Raw genomic sequence first — 1,129 nt, forward strand, 5'->3', positions numbered from 1 at the left:
ATTTCATGATCTTTTTGAAGTAATTTAGTGAAAGAGATAAATTTTTTTTAATGTGGTGATACATGCAGTTATCTGATGCCTACAATAGACACTGAATTGTCACCCTGCAGACCTTCATTCTTCTTGCCAACATAATTTTTTTTTCCTCAGAATCTCACATAAGTATATTCCATAAAATTTCTTTCTTTGGATGATCAAAATTAATTTTATTTAATTGGATTGCATGAAATCACTTCAAAATAAGCAGTTTATGCACCCAAGACAGCAAATAATCACTGCTGGTGATGTCAGCTAGATTATGAGATCTGGGTAGCATATTATTTCTTTTTTCTTGAGATAAATAAATACTAAGACTGAATTTTTCACTAGTTCCTGAGAAATTGTCCAAGAAGACTGGGAGAGCAATCTTCTTGTGGACAAGGATTTCCTGTTAATAACTAGAACAGAAACGATAGTGAGGCTGTTCTTCAGAAGGCTAGAGCTAGAATCTGAGTGAGAAAAATGAGAATTTGCCACTCATCCAAAAATATAGGTAGGTACATCCTTTTATCTAAGTAAGAAAAGGAAGATAATGTAAACTGAAATTCAAGCAGAACTCTAAATAAAGTTCTTGTGAAAACAATAAATAATGAAAGATACATAATCATTAATTCCTTGTCTTTAAGAATTATGGTTAAATATAATAACTATACTCACTTTGTCACATTTGTATATAAATTTCATTTTTACTTTCTGATTTTTTCTATTACATTTCAAAATACTACCCATAACAGTATATTTAGTATTTACTGAAAAAATAAAATTGCATGTAGATTAGTGATATAATTATAAAAAATAATTTAAAAATTCCAGAAAATCACTTCTTTGAAGCATTAAGATTAGATTAGAACTATTTCCTTTGGAAGGTAGCTACAATGATCATCTCACCCAATTGCCTGACAAATTCAGAACTGAACAAGTTAAAGTTATTAAGGGCATTGTCCAAATACCTCTTAAACACAGACAGGCTTGGAGCACCAATGACCTCTCTAGGAATCATGTTCCAGTGTTTGCCCATCCTCGTGGTTAAAACGTTTAGACCATTCAGTCTAAACATCCCCACTGCAGCTTTGAGCCATTTGCATTCCTG

The sequence above is a fragment of the Geospiza fortis genome, unplaced genomic scaffold (assembly GCF_000277835.1).
Source record: "Geospiza fortis unplaced genomic scaffold, GeoFor_1.0 scaffold486, whole genome shotgun sequence".
NCBI classification, from domain to species: Eukaryota; Metazoa; Chordata; class Aves; order Passeriformes; family Thraupidae; genus Geospiza; species Geospiza fortis.